Source organism: Achroia grisella, unplaced genomic scaffold (genome assembly GCF_030625045.1).
Source record: "Achroia grisella isolate CSIRO2021 unplaced genomic scaffold, CSIRO_AGI_Agris_v1 utg402, whole genome shotgun sequence".
Lineage (NCBI taxonomy): Eukaryota > Metazoa > Arthropoda > Insecta > Lepidoptera > Pyralidae > Achroia > Achroia grisella.
This window is the reverse complement of record NW_026712841.1, coordinates 8,381,937-8,388,659: the sequence shown is the minus strand read 5'-3', so window position 1 is coordinate 8,388,659 and position 6,723 is coordinate 8,381,937.

Here is a 6,723-nt window from a genome sequence, read left to right as displayed (position 1 = left end):
GCTGTAGGTTTATAGGGCCATTATCGCCAAAGGCTGGCGACAAATGTCTATTTATATCTGCAACGCTTTCTGTTGTTTTTTCTTGTTACTGCATTGAGGTTTTCCAGCACCTGTACGCTCTATGCAATCTCACAAATCCTCATGGATTAGGACCATACGCATAATGAACTTCCATTCAGTGTAATTTGAAAGCCCATTTAGCTTTTCTGCAGCGGGAGCAATAGCAGAATTCATATTTGTCATTTTTCCTTAAACTACAATTTCAAAATATTTTTCCAATAATATCACCAGAAACGTAAAAATATTAATTTAAAATTATTATATCTAACGCTCTGCACGTATTGGTAGACATTAGTAAAATTGTAATACAAGAAGTAGAGAGACAATCGACGTCAAAATATTATAAACCATTGAGGTTACATGCTACAACAATGTCAACACTCACCTTTACCACTCATGTTTCTCTCACTCCCAGCCAAATCTGGTAAGAGCCTGCTAGTGCAGCTTTAGATACATGTAGTATAGAATTTATTGCAGTTCTAGATATTATTAGAAATACTTGGAAAAATGCGCCATTAGCAGTTACTGTCCCGAGTTACGTACAAGAAGTGTTATTTTTAAATTCCTTTATCAAAAAAAAATTGTGGGACGCTTTTGGGAAACTAAAAGAGATTTTTAAATCCAAGATCCCGCAAACATTAAAAACAAGACTGTATAACCAATGCGTTCTTCCAGTGATAACATATGCTTGCGAAACGTGGACGCTAACCACCGAAAGGGTCTACAAGCTACAAGTTCTCTACGACGACTAGTTCTGCGCTGATCGCATCCAACGCCTTCCAGCAATCTTGACCAGTTCGTCGGTCCACCTTGTTGGAGGACATCACACGCTGCATCTCTGGTTCTGTCGGTCACTCTGGTTCTTCTGCGTTTCTCCTCATTTCTGATACGATCACGCAGAGGGACTCTAAGCATAGTCCTCTTCATTCCCCTTTAAGTGATTATGAGGTGATTTATCCATAGTTAGTGTACAGGACTCCTTACATTTGGGCCGCTGGCTGGTACGACTATTCCTTATTTTTAAATATTTATATTTTATATCGATTGCTATGGTTTTGTTATTTATTCCTTTTTTTACTATTCCTTGTATTGCTCTTGCTTTCATATAGTTTGTTACGACATATATTTTTATAATATACAATCCTTTTACATATTGCATCTTTAATTACCACCATCGTTGGCTGCACCGACCCCAGCGCCCTATACACAGTTCCACACAGTTAGCGACCACGTCTCTGTACCGTCAGTCATCACTGGCAACACGCATTGGTCCTAAACCTTCGTCTCGAGACAGAACTGAAAGTTGGTTATATATTCATTTAATTTATTAATTAATTGCAAAAATTCTAATTCAGCTCGTCAAGTTTATTAGTCTAGTTTTGGTTATTTCGTACTTGAAAACTTTCTTAAAATACCTGTATTAGCAACCCTTGAAGTCCCCATGCAAACTTTGTTCAGCTAAAGAAACGCCATAACATTTTCAGGCGCCCCGAGGACATTCTCTTGATTACTTCATAATATTTTATGTATCAACTTAGAAATTTTTAATGGCGACCCATCGATTTACAAAGTAAACTAACTCTTTCAAACTCTTGAATTTATTATAAGAACTTAATAATAGATTGGATAGATGTATATATAGAATATACTTTATTTCAAGTGAAGAAAAGACCAATAATGTAAAAATGCAATAAAGCGATCTTACTGTTGAAAGCAATCTTTTCAATTCAGGCAATCTGCTAGAAAGAAAATAATAAGAAACATATATTGATGAAGGAAAATAATAATAGGCAAGTATAATAAGAATTAAAATGTATGTAAATAATAATAATTCAATATTAAATTGGATACAATTTCATGAATAACATATACAAACCAAAAGGAGGCCAAAAGAGTTGTTCATTTTCTTGAAACTTTAATGGAAAATAAGGTGGCATAGTGAAAAGGGGTATTGGGCTCCCTATAAACTGTCTGTACCATACGAGGAATCGTACTCGCGACTATCGGAAGTAAGGCGGTATGTTAAACGTCAATATCAGCTATAAATGATTTCGGTGCTATTAGCACCCCCCTCGAGCCGCGCCCCGTAGCATTGCTCGCAGACTCCAGTCCGGCGAGCCCACGATGTCGGAACAGCGTATATTTAATCTGAATTGTTTTTTGGATATATACTTTTAATTGGTGATGGTTACTTTTTATCAAACCAACAACTTTTATCGACTAGACTAGTCACCACATTTCTTTTTTATATATAAAACCATCAAGCCAAAATACCGGTTAAAAAAACACCAAAATACAAAATTTAAAAAGAAGAACTAAATATTTGTTACAGATTGCTATTGGAACAACTAAGACGTAAGTTGCGTCCGCAATAAAAGAAAATGAAACCAACCCAGTACAAGTTGCAATTTCACAATCAGAGTTCTTTCTCGAAGTTATCACTATACAGTTTTCTTTTCTATAAAAAGTAACTATTTTAGTAGGTATATATTTATTTTTATGTATGTATATTGAAGGACTCGGTAGCTATACCACTATAGCACAACGCGATACTTCCGAAGGTCGTGGGTTCGATTCCTCGCTCGGTACAAACGTATTCGTCATCTAGTCCCATGCTAAGCAGGGCTTGTGTTATGGATACTAGACAACTGATATAAATACTTAAATTTAAATATACATAGAAAACGCTCAGACCAATACAAACAATCATACTCATGAATACAACTATTTGCACCGTGCGAGGAATCGAACCCGTGACCATCGCAAGTAAAGCGGTATGCTAAACCGCTAGACCACCGAGATCGTCCCCGTAATAATCGGACAAATATTTATAATTGGAGAGTTATATTTTGTACGTACTTTAAGAGTGTATTCAACTTAAAATTTAATCAGAGGTCTATGGAAGGTTTAAGCTCTGTGGTAAATGTGGTTTTACCCTTACCCATCTTCCGCGAAACGGGTTGAGCCCTACGTCGCGGTTGAGATCTCCAGTGATGAGAGCGTTGTAGCCTGTTCACGGTTGTAATTCACCCCATTATTGACGTGTTAGTTGTCTTTTGAACACTTGTATATATAACTAGCTGTCCCGGTAAACGTTGTTTTGCTATATAAATTTAAAGGGCTATTAATAAATAGGGTTTGGTGGTGGAAAGGTGTAAATTTAAAGCTATATGTATTTTGTAATGACACATAATAAAAAAATTTACGAAAAAAATGAAAAAGAAAATTTGGGATGAGCCACCCGTAACACTGTGGTATGAAATTAGTTACAAACCTATTCTCAGACCTACTGAATACACATATAAAATTTCATCAAAATCGGTCAAGCCGTTTCGATGCGGTCAAGATCGCTAGAAGACATCGCATCCAATACCTTCCAGCGATCTTGAACGGATCATCAACAGCACAGGACCGATCGTCGTGGAGATCTTTGGAGGAGGCCTATATCCAGCAGTGGAGATCTTCCGGGCTGCAATGATGATGATGATAAATAGTTTTTATACACACTGTTTTAAATATAACGCGGTCATTATTTATAGTATATACTGTGGGTATAGTTTGCCGAGATGAATATCGAGCGAGTTCAACAAAGACCTGTGAAGGAAGACGAATATGTCTGCCCATAAAAGATTTATTTCCCATCTACCCACTGTTCTTCAGTTTACCCGTGATCATGGCGGTGGAAACACTGCCGAAATATCGGTAACTCAGTAAAAATAAAACGTGGTAAGATCCCGTGATTTACTAATTATACGTTTTTGTACATTTTAATAGCCTCACTACCTTTATGACGCTATGATCCCATATCTTTACATATAACGCCAATAATATAGTAACATTTAAATAACTGTCTACATGTAAACGAGACTAAGTTTCAACTCCCCAGAGCAAGGTTAGTACTGAACTTCCAAACTATTATTTGATCAGTTAGCTCGTAAAATCGACTAGTTTGAAATGTAACCATAAGTTTAGAAAGTAATTTTCTAAAAGTTACCAACCGCCGTTGAGTGAATAACGCAACTTCCGTTCAGTATCCTTTTTGAATGGCTTAAATAAGCTTCTAAAATAAGCTTACAATCGATGCAAACATTCTGAAATATTTTACCAAAAATAATATTTCTAGACAATTAACACAGCGCCATCTTGTCCCAAGTTAAGCAGAGCTTATTTTATAGGTACTAGATAACTGATACAATTATTTCTATAAATACATAATATACATAGAAAACACCCTGACCGATATGAACTATCATATTCATGAATATAAAAGTTTGTAGTGTGCGAGGAATCAAATTCGCGACAATTGGAAGTAAAGCGGCGTGCTAAATCATTGAGACTGTCTATGTATTGCTAATATTGAAAATAGTGATAAAACCGTATTGTTATAAATAATGTTTCATATACAGACAACAGTTAATACTTTCCATCATGTGGTCGCCATTGTACTGAAACAAAAAGTCATGTGGTCGATATTTAAAAAGGCGTAAACGATTTTGAACTTCAAGAAATATATAGGACACAGTTACCTAGATACATCAAAATAATAATTACATTTAATAATGGCAAGTGAGACAAATCCAATATTGTTTATTAAGCACTGCCGTGTCTAAACTGTGTCACCGCACCTTACATTTTCCTATTGTCGTTTAGTATCTAAGATCAATATTTTTATGTACATATGGTCAGTCAATTATCATCTATAATATACATTGTCTCAACCAACAACATAGCATTATTAACCCGCAACAAAATGCTTATTCCATTTTAAAGGTCCGGCAACGCGCTTACAATTACCATAGTGTTATGGGTGTTCATGGGCGGTGGTAATCACTTACCAGGTGAGCCTCAAGCTCGTTTATGCTATAAAAAAATGTTATTATTTATATATATACGTAATTATTTAACACTAATTGTTTATTGCTCTTGGGCAGATTTCAATTCACAACCATTGTATCATCGCAGCCCGGAAGACGTCCACTGCTGGACATAGGCCTCCCCCAAAGATCTCCACGACGATCGGTCCTGCGCTGCTCGCATCCAATGCCTTCCAGCGATCTTGACCAGATCGTCGGTCCACCTTGCTGGAGGCCTTCCCACGCTGCGTCTTCCGGTCCGTGGTCGCCACTCGAGAACTTTACTGCCCCAACGGCCATCTGTCCTACGAGCTATGTGCCCTGCCCATTGCCACTTCAAAGTCGCAATTCTTCGATATAATTTCTAAGCATCTTGTAGATGCTCGCAATTCCATTATATTCCATTTTTAAATATTCATTACAAAGTGAACCTATAAATGAAATTTATTCTTGTGAAAAATATAAATGCTAAATATAAAAGATTTGATTGCCAATTCTTTTTTTAAATAGCTTGATAGGTGTTCAAAAATATCCCTTGAAATAATCCATCGTTCGTCTGAAATTCTAAATACAAGTAAATGTACATTAAATAACATTTACTGACATGTGTTTTTTCTACAGCAAATTAAACTCGTATCGTATCACATACGTCGGAAAATCAGATCGTTTTACACTCGTCTCTAGCACCGTCTCTGTTTACGATCAATGTTAATTGCCTATTTCGTTTGATTTTAAGGCGTACATAAGAGTGTATACATGTGTGCTCGTAGAATACATGTGTAAGCTCACATATGTAAAGATAAGACGCAAGTGAAAACTTAGGAGAATTTTATATTTAGAATGTTTATTGAAATCATTACAACTATAATTACTTTCTTTGGACTATTTTTATGTATACTGATGTGTACATAAGTTAAAAGTTATACATGTTTATATTTCAATAATTAAAGATCTGTAGAAAATTGGAAAAATTTTAATGAACAGGTAAAAACTTTTATGTATATATATTATTACTAGCTGTACCCGCGACTTTATCCGCGTAAAATAGTGACGTCATAGTCTCTATTTTACGCGGACGAATTATGAAAAAAATATTTAATGACCTAACTCAATAAAATCCAAATGAAAAAGTTTCATCCTTTTTGTTTCAAAAATGACGACACTTCCATACATAACTCTTTCAATCCCCTTATAAAATATACATATATATATATATATATATATATATATATATATAATAGGCTAAAATAAATTCAGGCTTCTAGCTTCAAAAATGACGGTTCTTCCATACAATTTTTCATCCCCAATTTCAACCCCTTACAACCCTTTTTTCGCATTAAAAAGTATATCCTTTCTCAGAGTCTAGACTATCTACGTACCAAATTTCATTTAAATCGATTCAGTAGTTTGATTCGGAATATAAAAATGAAGTGGTACAATTAATTTATTTATTTTTTCAGAATATTCACCATTATTGTTCACTAAAAAAGGAAGTTAATTTTAACTGTAACAATATTAATATATTCAAATTCACCATTATTAATTGGTTATTTCTGCCTGCCTTGCACAGAATATAGACACAAATGTGACATTGCTAAATTATAAAACAAATAAAGTATAGAACCAAAAAAGATTAAATCAATAAAAACTATCATATAAGTAATATGTACAAGATATTGTTAAAAATATATTTATACTAATATTATAAAGACCGAAAGTGGATATTGTTAGGAAAAACTCTAGAACATTTTACATATATATGAGAAAATCTTTGACTGTTTTAAAGGTTTATTATTGTAGAGTGACATGT